A 23,649-nucleotide genomic window follows, 5' to 3' on the forward strand; every position below is an offset into this window, starting at 1 on the left:
ACTATTGAAACAGTTCAGGCAAGAGATGCTAGTGGCATGGATTAGGCTGATAGCCATGGAGGTGATAAGAAATGATCAGATTCTAGATATATTTTGAAGATAAAAATGACAATATTTATTTACAGATTAAATGTCAGTGGGGAAAAAAGGAGTCAAGGATGACTCTAGAAGGATGCAGTTGCTGTTATCTAAAGGGAATAAAATGGGAAAAAAAGAAGAAGAAGGAGAAGAGGAGGAAGAAGAAGGAGGAAGAGAAGGAGGAGAAGGGAGAGGAGGAGGAGGAGGAGGGGGAGAAGAAGAAGAAGGAGAAGGAGAAGAAGAAATCAATCTAAGGGCAATGATCAAACCTCAGTTCAGATATCTATTATTTATCCAAGCCGCAAAGTCAAGTGGTCAGTTGGATATAGATGTAGGCTGGAGACATAAATGGAGGCTGATCAGTGTATAATGGATTGAGAACTATGAGACTAGATGAGGTCATCAAGAGGGTGAGTATAGATGGAAAAGAATTCTAAGACATAAGCCTTAGAGAACTCCAAAGATATAAGGTAAAGAAAATGACAAGGAACAAGCAATGGGACTTCTTTTGAGGTAGTTACTCCTACCTCAACCAGAAGGGGGTGATCCTGGAAACATTGGAAGGAAACTAATCGCTTAGAGAATAACATTGATATTGACTGCTGGCTGCTTTTAGAGAATTTTTTGCTCTTTAGTAATAAGAGGCATGAGGAATAAGAGACAAAACACAGGATCTGACTAAGCAAATGAAACTGATGGGAGACCTCTGCATAAAAATGGTGGTCAAAAAAAATCCACAAGCCAGGAATTTATTTTAAAAGACTCACAGGTTGATAGTGACCCCAGGTTTCTGACAGGAGCAAATTCCTCTCTAGAGGAATGCTATTTCATCCAGGTTGCAAAGAATTTCCATAGATAAAATTCCAGTAAACATGATCTCACATTCAAAAAATCATTGAGTACATGAAAAAACAAGAAACCCTGAGCAAAAGTCGATAGAAATGGCAGGCACAATAAGAAAGACTTCAGTTTTGATATATTTTGAAAATGTATACATGCTAAAAAATGTTTCATGGTTTACAAGTGTTTCATTATATGTTCAAAGAAATAAAAAGAGGCATTGAAATGAAGAGTAAGAAAAAAACTACAAAATGACCAAGCACTTTTGAAAAACACCAAAGAAAACTTGTAGAAATAAAAATGATAGTAATTGAGGGTCAGCCGACTGACTCAGTTGGTTAAGAGCTTGCTCAAGAGTGTGAGCTCTGAGCAACAGGGTTGCCAGTTTGAGTCCCACATGGGCCAGTGAGCTGCGCCTGAGCTGAGCTTCCGCTGAGCTGCCAACAAGTGGCAGGATGGCTCAGCTGGTGAGAGCACATGTTCTTAACAACAAGGTTTCCTGTTCGAGATGGTGGGCTACACCAAACACACATACACACACACACACACACACACACACACACACACACACACACAGTAAAAAAAAAGACTGGACTTGGCATCTTGAGCTGAGCTGCCACCCGGGTGTCTCAGGGGATAGAGCATGTACTCTTAACAACGAGGCTGCTGGTTCGACTCTCACATGGGATGGTGGCTATGCCCACCTGCAACTAATTGAACACAGCACCTTGAGCTGAATGACGTGACTGGACTTGGAACTGAGCTTATTGCGCCCTCCACAACTAAGATTGAAGGACAACAACTTGGCTGTTACCCTCCCCCAATTCCCCAATAAAATATTTTTTAAAAATGATAATAATTGAAGTTTTTACAATACAATAGATGAATTAAATAGAAGATTCAACACATCTGAACAGCAGATTCAAGATAAAGTTAAAATTATGACCCAAATGCAACAACAGAATGACAACTAGCTGGAGGACAGAAAAAATGCAAGGGTAGGGGAATGCAGAACACCCAATGTACATCTAATCAGAATTCCAGAAAAGTTTAAGAGAGTGAGGGAGAAGCAATATTTGGAGACAAAAATGACTGACACTTTTCCAGATCTGATGGACAATAAGACTTAGATTCAGGAATTAAAATGAATTCTAAGTAAAATAAATAAAAAGAAATCTGTACTTAGACCATTATGGTGAAACTGCAGAATAACAAAGCAAACAGAAGATTTTAGAAGAAGCCAGAGTGAGAAAAGAATATGTACATTAAAAAGAATTATTATATAGACAAGGTACAATGGAAGCCAGAAAACAGTAAACTAGTGTCTTCAAAGTGCAAAAAAAAAAAAAAAGAATTACTGCCAATCTAGAACTGCATAGTCTGTGTAAATTATATTTAGAGCAAAGCCAAAATAAAGAAATTTTTGGAAAAACAAAAAAAATTAGAAATTTTACAATTAACAACTCCTTATTAAAGGAAATAAATCAATACACTACAGAAGAACTTCAGAAAGAAAAAAGAAAGTTGAAGAATAAATATGAGATACAAAGTCATTTTGAGTAAAGAAAGTGGCTAACATTTTACAAAATCGAAACAAACAGTGACTGTATGAAACAAAAAGAATGACGTATCAAAATCATAATGTTAAAAATAATGAAAGAATTAAAATAGCACATGGGAAGGAAGAGGTTGATCGGATTACTTAAACTATTTGCAAAGAGGGTAAAAAATAGATTAACCTATTAAGTAGGCATGTTAAATGTCTAGGGTAATCAAGACTAAAATTATAATTTATTACTTTTAAACTAGCAGAGAGAAAACAATAGAGAGAAACAAATCAATCCAAAAGAAAGCTAGTGATGGAAAACAAATGTGGAAGAGTATGGCAAAGAGAAAACACAAAGTAGCAGATATAAATCCCAACACATCTGAAGTGTGACGGCATGGGTAAAAATATCCAGTCTAGATAAAAATATAAGCATAGTTATTGGCTGTTTCTAAGAGACATACTTAAATATTTAAAAGGAAGAGTGAAAGTAAAAAGAGAGGAAATATACCAAGAAAATACTAGCCAAAAGAAAAATAAAGTAGCTAGCTATATTAATATAGAACCACAACAATAAAAAAAAAAACTAATAAAAAAGTATTCCTAAAGATAACAGGTCATATGATAAACACTTCAACTCACAAAAAAAAAAAGATATACTAATTCTAAACTTGTACATACATAATAACAGATTCTAAAAATATAGTTAACACATTAAAGGAGAGAAAGTATTAACAAACTACATGGACAAATTTTAAAATTAACCATCTTTGTAGAATATTTAACACAACCCTATCAATAATTGTGGGACGAAGCAAATATTAACAACAAACAGTAAAGACATAAGATTTAGCTTAATTAACAAGTTAGAATTTATCTATTACCCAAAAATTAAAGAATATATGTTCATTTTAAGATACCCAGAATATATTTTGAATGAACCATGTGCTAGACCATAAAGAAAGTCTCAACATATTTCAAAGCATTGGTAGCACATGGACAAGTTCTTTTGCAATAATGAAATTAAGTTAAAAATCAATAACAAAAAGAAAACTAAACAAACAAAAAACATATATTTGGAAATTTAAATCATGCTTCCAAACAACTAATGAGTAAAAAGAAATTATAATGGAAATTAGAAGAAAGTTGAAATGGAAAGATAATGAAACTACACATATTGAAACACAAATACAACTGAAATGTTACTTAGAGAAAAATTGTTAGTTTTAAGCGCTTGTATTTTTTAAAAAGCTGAAAATACACAATGCATTTATCTTAAGAAGTTAGATAAAAAGAACAAGAAAAGCAAACTAAAGAAAGCAGAAGGAAGGCAAAAATAAAAGAACAGAAATCAGTAAGATAGAATACAGCACACAATAGAGATAAATAAAGCTAATCGTTGGTTCTCAGAAAAGGCTAATTAAATTGACAACCTCTTATAAGAGTAATCAAGAGTAAAGAGAGAAGATGTAACAAAACATTATTAGGAGTGAATGTAGGGACATAACTACAGATACTACAAAGATCTAAAAAGATATTATGAACAACAAGCCAGTAAATTTCCAAAAATTAGATGAACTGGAGATATTCACAGGAAGAAATTTAACTTATAAAAACTAACTTGGAAAGAACCAGAAAACCAAATTAGTTCTTTGACCCTTAATGTAATCAAAATTTTCTCATAAAGACAACTTGCTTTACGGCAAGTTCAGCAAACTTTTAAAGAACTTATTTCAATCTTATCCAAATCACCAGAAAATAGAAAAAGAAAGCAGAAACACTGTGAAATTCATTTTATGATGTTTGATATCAATACCAGACAGAAAAAATATAAGAAAGGAATATTACAAGCAAATCTCACACATGAGCAGAGATGCAAAACCTAAATAAGATATTAGCAAAACAAATCTGATGGTATAATTAAAAGACCAAATTGGGTTTGGCCCTGGAATGAAGAATTGGTTTATTATTAGAAAATGTATTAATTTAATTCATCACTTTTATAAACTGAAAGAGAAAACCATTTTATTTTCTCTATATTTGTAGGGGCAAAGAGCATTAAAAAAACAAAAACATTTCGCAAACTAAAAATTCACAAGAACATCCTTAACCTCATAAAGATAATTTAAACAAACTAATACAAATACCATACTTAATAGTGAAACATTAAAAGCACTGGTTTTAAAATCAGAAAAAGACACAGATGACTTCTTCTATTCACCAATATACTTCAGGGCTTAAACAGTACAGTAAGAAGAAAACAAGAAAAGATTCAAGAGGAAAATGGACTGGAAAAAAATATCACTGTTTTCTGTTGTTTTTTTCATAATAAATTAGATAAACCCCATAGAATTACGGGCATAAATGTTCAGAAAGTTGCTAATTACAAAGTAACTCAAAAACTTAATTGCATTTCTATACACCAGCCACAAATAATTAGAAAATGTAATTTTAAAATGGTATTATTTACAATAGCAAAAATAATGGGGAAAAAATAAGTAGAGTGAATGAGGCACTGAATGTCTCAAAGAAGACAAGACATTCAAGAGTTGTAATGATCAAAGGTAATGGTCAAAGAGGATGATTGGATTTCAGATTTAAGACTTAAGTCCACTCCAGGTGCTGACAAGAGCTGAGGTACGACAGAACAACATGGCTGATGTATGGCTGAAGAAAGCAGAGGCACCAGCAACTTATTCATTTCCTTATAAGAAATGATTAAATAAAAACCTAAATGGCAGAATCAGGTTGTAAGAGGGGTGGGGAGGAGTCTAGGAGAACTCGTCAACAGATTGTTTTTGCATGTTTTGATTTAGATTGATAAATGTAGCAAAGATACTTTCCTTCCCATTTGACTATAACAAATAAAAACACGTTCTTTTGTATTTATTGTGTTATGTAGCGTGACTTGGGAGCATGGCAGATGGAGTATGGAGGAAAGGCTTAAACACCACCTCCCACAGACAACTCCTAGACACAACCTCCAAGGGAACATCAGTGGAAAAAAATTAGGGAACATTTACTTTCGAAATCCACAATTTTTATAACAAATAAACATATCAGCTACAAACATGTGCGTGCTCATGTTTTTGTGTGTACATTTTGGTGAAACACTTTGGGTCAGACTACATAAACTGCCATTTTTGTGGTCAGATGAAGTGATGTCAGCCATTTGATAGGATGGAGCCTAATATTTTCTGGGTTTGCTGTATGAAAATCACTGTCCAAGTTGAAAAGGATGGTTTTAAAAGATAAAGGGGATGGAGTGTTACAGACTGCTTCATGCTTTTACAGAGAAAACGAAAACAAGCACAGCTCTTTAAGTGCTAATTATATTTTGCTATTATTGCCAAGATGATTCTATTAACTATGTTAAGAAGCTATAAAGTAAAATATTTTGCTGGTTACTTCTTTAGTCAACTTGGGTAGATATTATCTTGATGAATGAGTAAGGGTTCATTTGCTTATAAAATGCAGGAGTGTGGTTTAGATGCACATCATATGCTGTATAATATCTGACTGGCATAGATGCTAATTCTGACTTGTTTATGTAGGCCTTGCCTCTCTGTTAAAATTGAAAGTGTTAATTTGCTAGTAATCACTCCACTTTCTCCTATCGTCTCTCTAAAAGGACAGGCCCTTACTGCATGGATAAAATGTAGTAATGCATTTAGAGCGAGGCCATGATTTTAGACCTCCAGCTGTTTTACTGGTTGTGTAACTAAAAATAAGATAATGTTATGCTGGGTAACCACGGCTTTTGTAGGCATTCACATTTTACAAATCACTGCACAGTATGCAAACCATTATATCTTTTAAATGCTTAAATTCCAGCCTCAGAGTCGAACACTTCCATTATTGAAGGAGAGCTTGCTAGACTGTGACGTGGGATGAATCCTGGACGGCGAAGCAGCAGGGCTGAATTTGTACGTCAGAATAATTCCTCTCTAATCCCCATCCCTGCAGCTCAGTGGGGAGCAGGCATTCCTCGCCATCAGTGATGTAGAGCGGAATCTTGAAAGGTTGGTGGGTTATTTTTGTTTTTCAAATTTTTATTTGATCTGTAAACCTCCGACTTTTTCAAATAATGCAAACCAGAAAACAGTAGATTGTGCAAGAACAGTGGAGAGAAATCGTGTGCTTCGCTAAACAGGCTTATATTCAAAATAAAGGGTCAGAGGAAAGAACTTCACTGGTTCACATCATGCAAACACATAAAAGCCCTGTGCTATTTATACTTCTGTGATCTAATCAGAAGCCCAGAGCACGCTGTCTTTAACTGAATATTTGTTTTGCATGAAAGCGCTGATAAATAAGTGAAGCTATGCTAAACTGCATTTTTACAACAGCATCTGCTTTCAAAAACACCGGTCATTCAGAACAAATGTTCCTGGACCATATTGTTCCACGCTGACACAAATACCAGCAAGGATTTGGTGAGACTTTGCACAGTACCTGAAATTGCTTTCGAGGTTGTAAAGTCTATTGACATCAAAAAAAAAAGAAACGAGGTGGTCTGTCGTTTCCCCAAATACTGAATCCCATGTAGGACCCCAGGTTTATGTGAAGGCATCTAATGCTCATAGAAATGTGGGTGTGGCTACATGGAGGACCGGATGTTTCTAAGGTCCCTGAGAGACTAAATGATTCTGGGGTCAGTCAATTGAGACAGGCCAAATATTAAGTAAAATGCCTGTAATTAGAAGTGCATAAATGTCCAAGCAATGTGAACTGATTTTAGATCCAGATTTTAACTAACTCACTTCTAAGAACCAAGTGAGCAGTGGGGAGGTTGACCATAGAGATGGGTAAGAGGACGTAGTCTGTGGTTTCAAACGTTGGCCAAGGGGCCATAGAGGGAGAAGAGTGATTTGGGAGGATGGGTTTGAAACATGAAGCTTAGAAACAACTCCATATGTGGGTTTTTAAGGCTGGATTTCTGTATGGAATTGATAGAGGGAGAAGGTTAAGCTTATTAATTCTGTGAGAAAAGTAAAGCTTCAGGAAAGATCAATCAAAAACAGTGTGCCTGGGAATTCAGAAAAATATTAAAATGTATATAGCCCGATTTTTCCTAACAAGTACCTCATGTTTTCCAATAGTGAAGACTGGGACACCTGTCTTTCCCCAGTCACTCCCTCCTGCATGGATGTGGGGGAGGGGGCCTGGCGCAGTGGTTGTTACTCTTACAGATACAAAACTGGATCTTTTGGGGCCCGCCAGGTGGCGCAGTTGGTAAAAGCATGAGCTCTGAGCAATAGGGTCACCAGTTTGATTCCCACATGGGCCAGTGAGCTGCCCCCTAGCTGAGCTGCTGCTGAGCTGGTGAGAGCGTGTGCTCTTAGCAACCTGGTTGCTGGTTCGACACCCGTATAGGATGGTGGGCTGCGCCCCACGCAACTTGACTGAAAGCAGCAACAGGACTTGAAGCTGAGCTTGCGCCCTCCACAACTAAGATTGAAGAACAACAACTTGACTTGGAGCTGATGGGTCCTGGAAAAATACAATGTTCCCCTTCCCTGATTCCCCAACACTGTTCCCTTCTCAATTCCCCAAATAAAATCTTTAAAAAAAAAAAAAGGAAGAAAGAAAGAAATCAACTGGAACTTTCACTGAGGCAGGAACGGGCAGGCCGGTATCTCCTGTTAGTTTCAAGTCAGGATCTTTAGAGCTGGAGGGAAACTTAGAATCCATCTGGTCCAAACCTTTAATTTATTCACAGGGATCTGTTACACAGAGACGTTAAGTAACTTGCCTAAGGTCACACTGCTAACAAACCAGAATTAACCCAAATCTTTTTGAGCCTAAGAAGTGTGTCCAAGATGCTATTCCACACCTGTACTTCCTATTCTTACTGCTCCTATAAGAAAATTAAGAATGAATAAAACTGATTCTTTAAAATTGTTAAAATCTCTCTCAATGGACAAAATTAAATGTCAGAGGAAAAAATATCGTCCACGCTTTGGCACAGGCAGCAAACACAAAGTCTTAGAGCCTCTGTGGACAAAAGGCGGTGGCACAGGCATGGCCAGTGATGAGCAGGCTGTCAGCAGAGGCCTTGGCTCAGAACGCCAGACAGCCAAGCACAACCTCTTCCCTTGCAGTCACTGAATCACTGCGTCACACCTTTCCTTTTGAGCTGACTTCAGCTTCACCTGAAGGGTGTGGTGAATACTCCCAGCCCTGAACTGGAGACTTAGTTTAATATTTTTTCTAGGGAAAATGAAAGACCCAAGGGATTTAGCTTGGGATTTGGTTGTTCTTTCAAAGCTTTACAAAATCTACATCCTTGGCCAAACTTAACAGTCTTATACTAAATATAATAAAGTTAGCTTTTGCTTTTGTTTTTGTTTGTTGATGTCCTATGGAACCCTTGAGGCCTTTGCAAGCATTTTCAAACAATACCAAATTCTTAAGATTATCTTCTAAGCCCTATACATTCCAGGTCATTTTGTTCATTCTGTCTTAATATTTCACAACTTGACTTTCATTTTCTTTTTTTTTAGTTTCAGGTGTACAAAACAGTGTAATAGTTAGACATTTCACCCTCACAAAGTGATAATCTCCTCCCTTGACTTTTACTTTTTAAAAATTAGACAACAGACATTATATGAAGTCATCTAGGTGTGTTCTTCAGATCTCTACTAGGCCCCTAGTTATGGCCCCTACACCAACGGCCAACACGGGTCCTAGGGTTCAATGTTCTGAAATGTGAGCTCTGTTTCCTGGCTCTCTGAAAGTGGGTCACTGTTGCTCTCTGCCCCAACCTCAGCTTCTGGATGTTCCATGTCTCAGCCTAATGACAACATATTAATTAATTTGTTTTGTCAGTTCTTACTGTTGCTGGAAAACTATCTCAGAAGAGATAACATATTGAAGAAAGCACAAAAGGACCTTCTTTTCTCCAGCTTAGAGACAATTAGAAGTCGCTCAGCCTGTCTGCAATCTGGTTCTCCGCTCTGGAAGATGCCCAGATGCTCTGAGGCCCTTCCATGCATATTTCCTTAACTACACCAGGCATTCTGGAAAAGTGAAATGCCAGCATGACCTCTCATTCCTCTCCCACTTCCCCAAAAATCTTATTTTCCTTGGGGAGAGAAACCTATGAAAAGGAAAGTCTTCAATAAACATATAAAGCAGTCTCCCCCGCCCCCTTCTTTTTTTAACTCTCAGCTCATTAAGAAGCAGATATCACATTCAGAAGGTAATGAGAATTAGGCTACCCCCCACACACACACCACCACCACCACCACCATCACCACCACCAATCACTCTACTGAAAGCTATTAGTAGTTGCAAATTGATTAGGCTAAATTATCTCATCACATTTCCTGTACCACAATCTAGGATATGTAAAGTTGCAGGGGTAGAAAGCAAGGACAGACGTGCTATTGGAGAGGATCCATGCTCCCTTAGCTGGCAGGACTTTTCTACTGAAAAAGGGGCAATTCAGTGGGTCTTATGTAAGGGCTGATGAACCCTAAGATTTTGCATCAAATCTGTTTATGTATATAACTAACACCCCCACTTTTGCTAATTGCGTAAACCTGTTAGCTGCTGTTGTTTCTTGACCATTTTTTTAGCCAGCGTCTCCCACTTTCTATGTTAAACACAACCAAACAAATAATTGAATAAAGTTGTGTTCAACCCCCATTGTGGTGGGTTGTTTTTGTGTCTACTTTCTCTGAAGACAAGGTGGAGAACAGCCCAATCACAATGTCTTGTATAACTATATAGAAACTCTCAATGGTCTCCAGGCTTTAGCTCTTAAGAGCATTTCTACTGCTTCAACATTTTCATATTTTATTATTGTTTATACAAAAATATCCTTAAATAGTAAATGCTTAAATATGACTCATCATTTGCTGAATCCACAATAGATGATGTGTTCTCTTATTTCTGCTTCAGAGACAAGAAAATGAGGAAGTAGATCGCAAGCAGAATTAATATTCGTTCTGAATCTTATTTTCCAGCTTCCTAAGAGGCAGCACACAGAGGCGAGAACATGGGCTTTGCTTTCTTAAAAGCAGGCACTCCTGGGTCCCAGTAGAGTTCTGCCCAGTCTTTCACTAGCTGTGTGATGGTGAGCAAGTTACCTGACACCTCTGAGACTCCATTACTTCCACAGTGTACTGTATTTTGCCACGTATAATGCGCACTTTCTTGCCCAAATTTGTGAGGGAAAAATAAGGATGCGCATTATACATGGGTAGTACTAATTCTGTATCTATATAAATGTTTTTAAGTCTTTATTTATGCTTATGAGTTAAAAGTGTAACTCTAAAAATCAGTAATGATATCCATTCGCAAAATAATACACTGGAATACGATAATTGGTTTTGTTGAACTTTTGATGAACTTGCAACTACGAAAGAGTTCTTGGCCTTCTATGATACATAAATATTGTAAATTTGTTATTGGTACATAAAATTTTTGTACCTTGTATCCGTTCTTGTGTTTTTTAATTATTTGTTACATAAAACTTATTGTACCGTAATATGTTAAAAAAATAATAAACACTAAAATTCCTTTATAATACAAAAAAACAAGTACCTAAATGTAAACAAATAAAAATTTGAATTAAAAAATTAAAATGAAAGTTTGGGCAAAAAACATGAGTGCACATTATATATGGCAAAATACGGTACTTACTTTATGAAAAGTCAATAGGAAACTGTGGAAAATAATTAGCATAATATTAATAGATGGCAGCAATTATTATTTTAACAGTCAAGGAGGCAGACCTTCTATACATAGCTGGTTCAGTCACTCTGCTAGAATTGGCTGGCCTTCCATGCTATGTGGCATGAAAAGCTCATTCAACCAATTACTTTTAGGTCAAGCATTTAGAGAGATAATTTTGACCCCATTCAAAAGCACTCCTCATTATCCTCTATTAAAGTAGAAAAATAGAAAGCAGCATATCCAGAATGCAATGTCTTATTTATAGGGCAGAATTAAATATATCACTTTTGTAAGGGACATTGTTGGTTTTCTTCAAAGCATCCATTTCCACTTCATCCCAATTTCAGTCATGAAGATTGGGGATCACCCTACTCCATCTCCAAGGTGGATCTTGGTTGCCCTGTGCCAGTCAGTTTAATTATTGGTTCAGGGATGAGTGTGTAACACAAGCTAAATTAATCATTGGGCTGTCAGGATTTTGTTAAATGGTTGAAAGAAGAGGAATTTTCTCTTCCTGTGGGAAGGTGTGCCTTGACAATGAAAACCCAGGAGCTGCTGCAGCCATTCTATTCTGAGAGAATCCAAACTGAGAATGAAGCCAACCACCACAGCAAGGCGAAGCCACAGTAATGTCAGAGAAACAGAGCTGGGGAGCTAATCAAAGAACTCCTAAAACTTACTACAATGTGGAGCTTTTCAACTTCTTGAGTCAATAAATGCCTTTAAACCCATTAAGAATTGGGTTATATGGGCCAGCCGAGTGGCTCATTGGTTAAGAGTTGGCTTGGGAGCGTGAGCTCTGAGCAGCAGGGCCTCCGGTTCGGATCCCACATGAGGGCCAGTGACACTGAGCCCTCTACAGCTAAGATTGTGAATAAAGCTCGACCTGGACCTGGGCTGTCGTGAGACGCCGGCAACAGTGTGGGATGCAGTGGGGCTGTAATGGGCTGCCGTGAGCCACCGTGAGCGGCCGTCCAATGGCCGGCAACTGATCTGCCTTAGCCAGGAAGAGCGCAATGATCACAATACCTACATGGGCCAGTGAAGCGGTGTCCTCCACCACTAGACTGAAGAACAAAAGAACAGTAACTTGTCTGTTCCCCTTTCCCACTGAGAATTGGGTTATATGATGTGTGTGTTCCAACATATCTTAACTGTTATGGCTTTCTTGTGATTCACTATTATACCACCCCCCTCTACCTAGGGCTGATGTATAAAATGCCATTGTACATGTGTCTGTGGCTTCTGGAAAATCAGTCTTGAAGACATTATCATACTATTGTCCTTTAAACCCAAATCCACATGGTGAAATGACCCTTTGAATGAAACCTTAGAGAGGAATAACTGTCACTTCTAGAAAATCAACATGCCCATTATTTTTCAAACTATGATCTATATATATATATATATATATATATATATATATATACATTAACATTATTTTCTTTTGCCTCAATTATATAGAAAAGCAGAAATACATAATACCATGAGAAATACAGAGACCTTAGCAATGTGTGAAGATTGGAAGACAGAGGAAGCTAAGAACACAGCTGTCAGGGTTCCCAACAGCACCTGGGCATCAAGGAGCAGCATGAGTCCTGGACATGCTTGGGACCACAGAGGGTTTAGATGGGGAACAAGTATGCTCAAAGGTTTAGAACAGCTTAGCAGGATCAGGCACATAGTGGCCCTTCACAAATAGCAGTTCCCTCCTGGGGCAGCATTTCTAAAAAAAGTCTATTTGTATCAGATTGACTTCTCAAGCATGATAGAGTGGTTGAGAATGCTGATTTCTGGGCCTCAACCTAGACTTATTAAATCTGATTTGGGGTGGTCTTGGGAAATCTATAAAGCCAAAGAGCTCCTCAACTGAATCTCATGTATTCTAAATGTCCTAAACTTGCCTGCCAATAAGACTGACCCAGAGCACTTCTTAATATACAGACCGCAGTGCCCCCATTCCAGAACTCATGAATCAGAACCTCCAGGGGAACGGTCAGGGAATATTCCTATTTAACGAGCACCATAGGAAATTCTTATGATCATTTAGAAAAAGCTTCCCTAGAGGAGTCTATAAATCCATTGGCAGTAGAGTCCAGAGGCTCTCCCAGCAGGTCTGCTGGGCAATAGAAAAATCTAGAGAAATCACACAGCACTGGGAAATATGGCTAGGTCATCAGATCCAAGGTAGTCGAGATGGGGAACATCCATACACTTTCCACCCCCACCAGGTACAATTTCAGGCCTGTTGATGCTACCCAACATCGGGGCTAGCTGTTCACAGCTGGGCAAACCAAAGCCAGGTGATATGAGACACTTTCCTTTAGTGGCCTTTGGACCCCAGTCTCCTCACCCTCTCTTATCATTGGGTCTCAGCTGTGGCTGCTTTAAGTCACCTGAGGAGCTTTAAATAAAATCTTGATGCAGGGCTCTAACTCATACTAATCGAATCAGAATGGAGGGGACAGGAAAGATTGGTATTGTTTATACACTCTATCCCCCATATTTTTTAATTAAATTATTGGGGTAACATTGATTAATAACATTATATAAGTTTCAGGTCTACAATTCTATAATACATCATCTATATATTGCATCATGTGCTCATCAACCGAAGTCTAGTTTCCTTCCATAAACATATATTTGACCCCTTTTGCCCTCTTCACCCTCCCACTACTCACCTTCCCCTCTGGTAACCACCACACTGTTGTTTGTGTCTATGAGTTTGTTTGTTTGATTGGTTTGTTCATTTGTTGCTTTCAGTTTTATATCCCACCATCTTGGTGAGTCTCAGGTGCAGCCATGGCTGGGAAACACTGCAAGTGGTTACTGCTCTCTTTATCTAATCTTGACTATCAATGGCCCTGCCTCAGCATTTTTATTTAAAAAGAACTTCTTTCACAGTTGTTGCAAATGGGTGTGGGAATACATTAAAATAGTTTAATTGAGTTGTTAATTCAATCAACCAGTAAGTTCATTTTCAAAATATCCGACATATAGGTGAGTAGGGGTTTTTTTAATCTTTCCTCAACAGGGGAATATAAATCATAAGGATTTCTGGATCCAGAATTATGAATGTGCATACCTCTTTAGTATTTAGTATTCAGGTTCAGTATTTGTCACTCCTGGAGGATGGGGAAGCAAGTTTACATTAACACTAAGAGGTGGATCTTCACCTTCTGCAGACTTTTGGTCACATATATGAGAAACCGCCCTTGCGCAGGAGGTGCTCCAGGCACTTTGGACTGTACAAGAGGGCAGTGCACTGGTCAGGGTTTGGAATCATCTTTTCCCTCACAATAAAATATTTTTTAATGGAAACAATGAGCAAAAAACCCTATAGGCATGGATCCTTAGGAGTAAAACTCAAGCTCAGTAACGTTTAAATAACACTAAAGAGAAATTCAGTGTTTCCTAAAGCATCTCTCTAAACCCCTTACTAGTGGCACATCCTCAACGTAAACCTACTCTCACCAACTGGCTACTCAGCCCCAACACACAGTCAAAGTACTGAAGGATGAATGAGTCAAATGGAAGGATTATGGAAAGATTTGGTTGGGGGAAATTAACAAAACCAACCCAACTACAGTGGGAAAAAATGAGCTCTTGGGAAGTAGAGCAGAAAATTATTTAGATGACCATGTACTTTACAAATTGTTTATAGGCATGAGCCTTGATGTGGCGGAAAGAACATTGGAGTGAGTGACCAGAGAACTAAGACCCAGTCCCAGCCATCACATGTACTGCCTCTGTGACCTCAGGCAAGCCTCTGAATCCTTCTGAATCTCAGTTTCCTTATCTGAAAAAAGGGGATAATGACTGTACCTAGCTCACTAGATTGTAATGCAGATCAAAAGAAATAACATGCAAGAAAGTCCTTTGAAAATTATCTTTGCTTTTCAAATGTAGGATGATTCCACGGCATAACAGCCCATTTTAAAAGAAGGCATGTCTATGTGCATAAATTACACTAAGGCATCTAGAAATGATACAGTTATATTCCATACTGAGAAAACTTTTAGCTGAGAACTTTGAGCAATTAGGTTCTCCAGAGCAAATTGAAGGACATGAAGACCTTGGAGAAGGTTCAGAAAAGAGTCACAGAGATGATTAAAGAGATGGAAAATCAAAACCATCTTCAGGAAAGGTTAAAAGAACCAAGTGCATTCTGCTTGGAGAAGACAATTCTACAGGGTAATTTAATAATTGTTTACAAGCACATGCAACCTGGTATCCAGCTGTTCTTTCCAATGGACAGAGAAGAAAGTATCATAGACCCTTGGCATTGGCAGATTTGACATGTAAGGTTTCAAATAATTGTGCATGACTCTGACGGTTCATGACATGTAATAATTCGTAATTTTTTAAGCCATAAATTCTAACCGCAGGTGTGTGAATGAAACCCATTAGCTTGTCAGTGACTAAGTCTATTCAGCCACCCAACATAGAAACCTCAATGGGAATGTGTTGTTCTCCCCTGATTGTCATTCACACAGTAATTTTCCGACATGGCAACAATAATAACTACCTTTGAGTGTTTACTATGTACCAAGCAGTTTGTGCTAAGAGGTTTATGGGAAACATTTCATTTATTGGAAAATAGAGCATGGATAAGTTAAGAAATCTGCTCAAGGTCACCCAGTTAGTAAAGTAGAGAAGCCAGGATTTTTAACCCAGGTCTAGGACAGAACTCAATTTCTTGATTGCAGTAGTAGATTTGTTTTTTTGTGAAAAAACCACCCTCAATTCAAGTTGCCAGCCAGTGTTGATGACAGCAATAAAGGCAGAATGAAAAAATCAAATAAAGTGAAGGTTCTTACCAGAAACCAAAAGTTTTATTGTTTGCATACAGCTGATATTTATGAAACAAACTAGACTACCTCAGATTTTGACATTCCATTCACTATTATATTAGAACATTTGGAGATTTTCTATATGTGCAGTCTTAATCCAGCCTCCCTAGTCCAATTAAACTTGGACTCTGATCATCTCCCTGTCAATGCTTATCTAGGATGCTCTCTCCTTTTTCTATAGTAGTCTGTGCTTGCTGTCTACACAACAAAATTAAGTCAACATCACATATGATCCTGCTTTTTGTCTATTTCACACCTCTCCCATATTTTCATTGTTTTCCATACTCTCATTACAGTACATGTGCTCTTTTAGTTCTTTTTCACAGAGCGTGAGATTAACATGACCTGAGTGTCATTAGTCTGTGAGTTGGTGCTAAGGTAAAGCCAAGGGAGTTCTGTTATCCAGAGAGGCTAAAAGTAAACCCACTGGAAGTGGAAATTAGAAATCAGACCCAAGAGAAAGTCAAGTCCAAGACCAGAAGCTCAACATTCAAATTCCAACAATGAGAAGCCACCATCAGAAAATGAGGTAAGAAGCCAGAAGCCAAAGAGAAAAAGATGGAGGTAGACAAGAAAAAGTAATAGGATTCGCCACACAGACCTCAACAAAACAAACAACAGTAACAAGACTCACTCACATTGAGACACATGACATGCACGCAGTTTGCCAATTTAGAGACACAGAATTGTCCCAGACTTATGTTCTTATGTTCTGTTTGTCTAGAAGGGGACACCATGACAGAAGCCATCACAATGCAATATGGTTTTCTCCTATAATGGTAAATACAAGTGTGCTATGGAATCACAGAGAAGGCGCCCTCAGAGTAATCTTAGTAGAGAAGATGAGGCTTAGACTGAGTTTTAAAGAACTAAGTGAGAAACTGGAGGAAAGGTATTCTAGAAAAATGAACAGCATATGCAAAGACCCCTACATTTGTCCCTAAAGGGAATCAGAAAAGCCAAGGTCAGTGAGACCAAAGTTTGGGGGAAATAAACTTTGAGATATGGCAGAGATTTAGAAGATTGGGGCTAAAAGCCTAAACAAGGGAACAGAGGAGGGAGTAAGTTGAGTTTGCATAGCCAACAGCCAAAGTTAGCCTGGCATTGTGGGAAGATTCTGAGTGCCGACATGGGAAGCCTTGACAATAAGCAAGGGGAGCCACTGAACAGAAGAAGCCCACAACCTGTAGGAAAATTTTCCAGGTGAACATATACACTATATGTTTTCCAGGTGAACATATAGGACTTCAGGGGAGGCGGTGTTGGCAAACAGGTTAGTCACCCAGTTCCCAGTCAGAGGGGCGGTAAAAAAGGGAAAAAAAAATCCAAAGGCAGTTTGACAATACAACAACAAAAGGGCCTGGAAAGAGTTTACACAGAGTATATAAAAGTTAAAAAATCAATGAAACCAAGAGTGTTCCCTGAGCTCCTAGGAAAATCAAATACAAGTAGAGGTAGAGCAGCCCACAAAGTCCTGATCTCTTCTGATTGGAGGAATGAGAGAACCAAGGAGGAAATCATGGGTGTTTCCCACCCAGAATGCCAGGGTATGCTGTCCCTGGATCATCAATGGTTTGCCACGCGTCCTACATGGTCCTCGGCCCTCTTGCTCTGCTGCCTATAATATCATTAGAAGGGATGTTATCATCAGATTATCTAATTATCATTAGAAATGCAAAAGGCAGAAGAGGACAGTGCTAGAACCTGCATTTTGAAACCACAGACCCATGTTCAAGTATGGGCCTTTGAAGTATTAGCCATGTGACCTGATCATGTATGAGTCTCCTCATTGATAAAATAGAGATAAGAACACCACCTGGGTTTGCTATGAAGAGCAGCCAACATTATGCGTTGCAGGCAATCAAGTTATCATCAAATTGTGGTGGTGGCTGGCCCTTTGTCTGCACCTGGACTGGAATTCTGGCCTGGACCAAGGCCAAGCGACTAGACCAGAAACACTAGACCAGTGAGGATATGCAATCCAAGCAGGTAGCTGGTGTCCGCCTTTGTACCAGGGGAAGCTCAGATGTGCAGTCTTTCTGGCATAAGCCAAGTTTTCTGTAGGACTAATATTTGATAAGGGTGATCTACAAACAGCAGGGAGGTTCTACAAAGAAACAGGTGAAGAACATGAAAAGAGCTTCAGAAAAATCTTACAAGCCACAATGAGATTGTGAGATTCTATTTGCTCTTCCTGGCAGAAAATACTTAAAAATCAAATGAGTATGGCAGACACATGTAATTATTTATTTTATAGATAAGTTAAAACATGAGTAAGATTCCTTATTTAGAATATGTCTATTTTATTTCCTAATAATGAAAACAGCATTTCCCTTAAGTTGAATTAATTTGTTTGAATATCAATGTGCTGTGAAATCATTCTTGACCCTAGAAAAGAGAATTTAAGAGCACATCTTCTATCAATTACATGAAAACCCAGGAAAAGAGCATAAGCAAATCCCCACTGTTATTACTGACCCCTCTTATTTATCCACTTAAGGGTTATCTATTACTGTAAGATTTCCCCCTCCTGTACCAAACTTCTAGGTTATTTTCTGCCACCATGAGTTTATGTACCATTGACAAATACTAACATATATTAACAGATTTAACAAAACCTAAGTAAGAAGTTTTTTTCTAAAAAATTAGATGTTATCTTCCAGAGCCAAATAGAAATCATTGTTTCATGCCTATTTTTCTGATGACTCTCTCCCATGGGTGTGTATAATTTAGAGTGCACCAGAATTCTCCTGCATTTTAAACAGAACAGGTGACATCTGTTCTTAGATTTCCCTCTATCATCTCTACCCAGCAGGCCCAAAGCATTGCCCGTTTCCCTTAATTTGTCCACACTTTCAAATACCTTATTCAAATAAATACATACCCTCTAGCACACAGTGCCTTATGGGTACTAGGGGCTCCATAAATGATCTTCAAATGGCTGGTGATTGAGGGATACCCTGGACCCCCCTGCCTCTCTTGTTTCATCTTTTTCCTTTCTTCCTCTCACTCACTCCCCTCCAGACACACTGGCTTCCTATTCCTCAAACATACTAAGCAGCATTTCTATCTCAGAGCCTTTGCACTTTCTATTCCCTTTGGCTCAAATACCTTTCCCAACATATCTATATGACTCATTCCCTAAACTCCTTTCGTCTCTTCTCATCTCACAATTTAACTGTGAGCTCTTTCCCATCCACTGGTTTCAATAAAGCATCCTCCCGCCCCTAACCAGTCCACACCTCTGCAGTTACCTAACTTCCTTCCATGCTTTATTTTTCTCCATGGCACTTGTCAATAACTGACATTCACATATTTCATTTGTTTATTTGTTTATTGTCAAACTTTTCCATGGACGCTCCATGAAGGCAAGCATTTTGCATGTTTTCACTATGGTATCCACAGTCCTTGGGCTAATTCATGGTACATAGGGGACATTCAAGAAATATTTGAATGAATGAATGTTTGAATGAAAAGAAAATGAATGCAGTGTCAGAGTTAAATGAACAAGAAATTACTAACATGTCTTAGCTAGAGTTTCTTGGGGGAATTCCTTCCTTCCTGGGACCTGCCATGTGCATACCCACAGAGCCAAGTAAATGCTATTGTGCAATTAGACTTTTTTTCTTAGGTCATCAGGCTGTTGCAGAAAGTATTTGAAACCTTAGGCCTTTAGTGATAAAGCTTGCTGATACAACTTAATTAGAATATGGCAGTTTGATTTAGGCACCCTGATATGCTTGAAATGTAACTATATGGTTGGTTTTTAAAGGATAGTTGGTGATACATGAAGAAACTGGTTTCCTCTGCTATGATAAGACCACCAGCCCCTGTGATCTAGCCTTCTTGATAAGAATGAGGATTACATTCAGCTGATTCCATTAGGGAGCCCTCTGGCTGTCTCCCTACAGCAGCCTAAGGCAACAGTACAGACAGCCACTGTTGCGCCTGCTGGAACTGGCTCCTGGAAGTACTGTCTCCCCTTCCACTAGGTACTAAACGACTCTACTTATGCCAGGACCAATGGGCTGTGTATGTGCTGATCCCGTCTGCATCTAACACTTATCTAAAATAGAAAGAAACTGTAACCCTTAACTCCACTAGAGATCCCAGACATCTCCCCACCTTTTCTCCTGTAAGCCTCAGGAAGACACTTGTTTTATTCTGAGAATCTATGTCTCTATGCAAAGATCTGATCTCCCAAAAGAAAAAAAAAATTTTTTGCTTCAGTTCTGCTCTGGAATTAGAAAACCAGTCCTTAGTCAAACTAATATACAAACAGATATATTGGGTTGTCGGGAAAGTCATGGCATATTTTTTCTATGTTTTTCGTTGCAAAAATGCATCATGACTTTTCCTACAACCCAATAGTTGTCAGGGCCTCAGAATAACATCAGCAAATGTTGGCTGAATGTAAAACACTGGACTAGCCATGAAGGAGGAAAGGTAGGATATGAGCACTTCTTCCAAAGACCTTAACACATAGACTCCCTATCTGTAGCAAAGCCAAGTCTATCCCATTCTTCATGCCCACCTGATAAACACTGAAATCCCAAGACAGGTTTCTGAGAGAACCCCAGCATTTCTGGGCCTTTATTGAATTTTGATTTCTTTTTTGGCTTGGGAAGCATTTTGGAGTCATTCTTACCAAATTCAGGTATTGATTTATAAGACTATCCTAAAATAATGATTTTCTTACTATATCTGCAGTACAGACAGTGAAAGAAAGCAATACAAATGTATTTTTTTTTCCAGCTTTTACTTACCAGTATTTGTTAAGATACTTGCAAAAACTTTGGAGGTCTCAGGCACAGCATCTCAGCATCAACAGGTTTTCAATTCTTGCACTTCAAAATCTGTTAATTCATCAGGGGCTTTGGAATAGCAAGCCTTTGTTTGATCATAGACACACACACAAAAAAGAGCTAAAAATATAACTTTTAAAAATGCTAAAAATATAACTCATTCATGATATTTATTTATTTATTTATTTTATTATTATTAGTTTCAGATGTACAAAACAATGCAATAGTTATCCTTTTCACCCCTCACAAAGTGACAACCCCTCTCCCCCATCCACTGCCCCTCCACCCCCAATGACATACATACCTATTACAATTCCATTGACTCCATTCACACACTACACTCCACATCCCATGACTATATATGTATTAAATTATAGTTGACATATAATATTATTCAATGGCAGCTTCAGATGTTCAGTGCAGTGGGCAGGCCTCTACACTGTCTATCATTCATGATATTTAGATTAACAACTTTAGAAGGCAAGTTTTTTAAGTTAGAACCAAGCTCCTAGAAGATTGGGGAATTGGCTCTGCTTCTGCCCCACATTCTCCTCCAGAGAAGCCAACCCTGAAGTTTCCAATGATCCCACCAGAGAAATTCCACCCATTTTTAATCAATACCAGAGGGTAGAGATACTATATGGTGGAGTCTTTTATATCTGTGTTTAGTTTTACAACAAATATAGTTTGAAAAACATTTTTTAAAAGACACAAACTTCTGGCTTCTGGCCCAGCATGTAAGGAATTTGAAAGTCTTCACTCTGTCCTAACAATAGGTAAAAAGCTGAATGAGCTGAAAAATAAACAATTATGCTTCAACCTGCCAGTGAAGTGAGGACACAGGGCAAACTGTTACCCTCAAAATTAGAGAGACAGACAGGCAAATACATAGAACCACAACTTACCTAACAAAAAACTGTCACAAAAACCAGTGTTGGAGTAGGAAAACCAGAACTGTAATTGAGGAATTTCTGGAGGTTCAGTGTAGACAACTCTGAGAGCTAAAAATTTCATGGGGACCCAGTCAGAAGGGGGTGCACACTTTTGTGAGTTTTACCTCCGGGAGCTTGACCACGTTCTCACAGTAATATTGGAGAAAAATGCTCTCTTACTTCTAGGAGAAGGAGTAGAAAAGGAACCATTTTGAGACATTGCCAGAGCATTCTATTCTTCTTAACAAAGCCTGCCCTGGGAAGAAACTATTTTACTGGAGTCTAACCTGCTCTGGGGTTTAATCAGAGCCTAACCTACCTGGAGGAAGAAAATATCCAGCTCTATCTAGTTCTAGCCTCCTATGTGAGGGAAAGGAAAATGCACAAGTCCAGCCCCTTCCAGCCATCCTGTCCCACCTAAAGGGGTCAATAAAAGCTGAAAAGCACCAGTGAAGTTTCCATTTCAGGGACACAAGCTCGCAAAAGACTAACACCTAATCATAGGACTATAGAATTCTTCCCCTACCCTACACCTTACTAAAGGCCTACTTACCACAGTTCTTTTAACCCAGGACATCTTGTATGCCTTTCAGGAAAAAACTGCAAAGCATACCAAAAAGCAAAAAATACAGTTGGAAAAGACTAAACAAGTATCAGAACCAGAGTCAGATATGACAAGAATATTGGAATTATCAGACCAGGAAATTTTTTAAACTGTGACTAATATGCTACGAGTTTTAATGAAAAAGTAGACAATAATTTAAGAAAAAAATGGATAATGTAAGCTGAGAGATGGAAATTCTAAAAAAAAAAATCAAAAAGAAATACAAGAGATCAAAACCTTTGTAATAGAAGTAAAGAATGTCTTTGAGAAGCTCATTGATAGACTGGACCCAGTGAGGAAAGAATTCCTGAGCTTAAGACTATGACAATAGAGATCTCCAAAACTGAAAAGCAAAGAGAAAAAAGACTGGAAAAAATAAAACAGACGATCAAAGAATTGTAGAAGAGCTACAAAAGATACAATATATGTGAAATGGGACTACCAAGAAGAGAAGAGAGGAGAAGACGCAATAATTGAGGCAATAACAACTGAAAATTTTTCTCAGATTAATGTCAGATACCAAACCACAGATCCAGAAAGGTCAGAGAACACCAAGCAGAATGAATAAATGAATGAATGAATGAATGAATGAATGAATGAATGACTACTTCTAGGCGTAACGTATTCAATCTATAGGAAATCAAATATAAGGGAAAAATCTTGAAAGAATACAAAGGGGAAAAAAATCTTACCTATAGAGGACCACAAAAAGAAATTACATCGAACTTCTCCTCAGAAACACGCAAGCAAGAAAAAAGTTCAGTGAAATGTTTAAAGTGCTGAGAAAAAAAATCCACCAACCTAGAATTCTGTGACCTGCAAAATTAGACTTCAGAGGTGAAAAAGAAATAAAGATTTTCTCAGACAAACAAAATTTGAAGAAATTTGTTGCCAGTAGTCCTGCCTTGAAATAAATGTTAAAAGAAGTTCTTCAGATTGATGGAAAATGATATAGGTCAGAAACTCAGATCTACATAAAGAAAGAAAGAGCATCAGATAATGAAAAGTGAATGTAAAATAAAAACTTGGGCCGGCTGAATGACGCATTGGTTAAGAGCTGGCTTGGGATGACAGAGGGCTCTGGTTTGGATCCCACATATGCGGGCCAATGACACTGCGCTCTACAGCTAAGATGCTGAACAACAGCTCAACCTGGAGCTGGGCTGCCATGAATAGCCGGCGACGGGGTAGGCTGCAGCCCCTGTGGCAGTGGGTTGCCATGGGCTACCATGTGTAGCCAGCAGTCAGCGTGAGCGGCCAGCAGCCGCTGTGAGTGGCCGCCCAGAAGCCAGCGACTGATGTGCCT

Source organism: Hipposideros armiger, unplaced genomic scaffold, assembly GCF_001890085.2.
Source record: "Hipposideros armiger isolate ML-2016 unplaced genomic scaffold, ASM189008v1 scaffold_259, whole genome shotgun sequence".
NCBI lineage: Eukaryota > Metazoa > Chordata > Mammalia > Chiroptera > Hipposideridae > Hipposideros > Hipposideros armiger.